This window comes from Rhincodon typus, chromosome 45 (genome assembly GCF_021869965.1).
Source record: "Rhincodon typus isolate 14 chromosome 45, sRhiTyp1.1, whole genome shotgun sequence".
NCBI lineage: Eukaryota > Metazoa > Chordata > Chondrichthyes > Orectolobiformes > Rhincodontidae > Rhincodon > Rhincodon typus.
Genome location: NC_063376.1, coordinates 1,622,976 through 1,623,479, shown reverse-complemented (window position 1 = coordinate 1,623,479; position 504 = coordinate 1,622,976). Strand labels below are relative to the sequence as shown.

At 48.4% G+C, this 504-nt stretch overlaps 1 protein-coding gene across 1 annotated transcript in view; it reads left to right on the top strand.

Annotated features, from left to right (window-relative positions):
- The window catches only part of LOC109922413 (lipoma-preferred partner homolog), a 26,545-nt gene that overhangs the window by 461 nt on the left and 25,580 nt on the right, over positions 1-504 (top strand). The window lies entirely within an intron of this gene.

Sequence of the window (504 nt, the reverse complement as noted above, 5' to 3'; positions counted from 1 at the left end):
AACCGCTCACCCCTGTAAAAAAAAATCCTCTTACCCCCCCGAAGCCCATTAATCCCTCCACTTTCCTCTCCAAAAGGCCATTATTCCCCTTTCCCTTCAATAGAACTATTAACTGCCCCCCCAGCATAAAAACTTTAAATCTCTCACTCCCTTGAAAAAGAACCATTAAACCTCATAGGATCATAGAATCCCAACAGTGTGGAAGCAGGCCATTCAGCCCATTGAGTTTACACCAACCCTCGGAAAAGCATCCAACCCAACACCACATTTCCCACAAATAATCCACCCTAACCTGCCCATCCCTGGACACTGCAGGACAATTTAGCACGGCCAATCCACCCTAACCCGCAAATCCCCGGACACTACGGGATAATTTAGCACGGCCAATCCACCCTAACCTGCAAATCCCCGGACACTACGTGACAATTTAGCACGGCCAATCCACCCTAACCCGCAAATCCCCAGACACTACGTGACAATTTAGTACGGCTAATCCACCCTAAC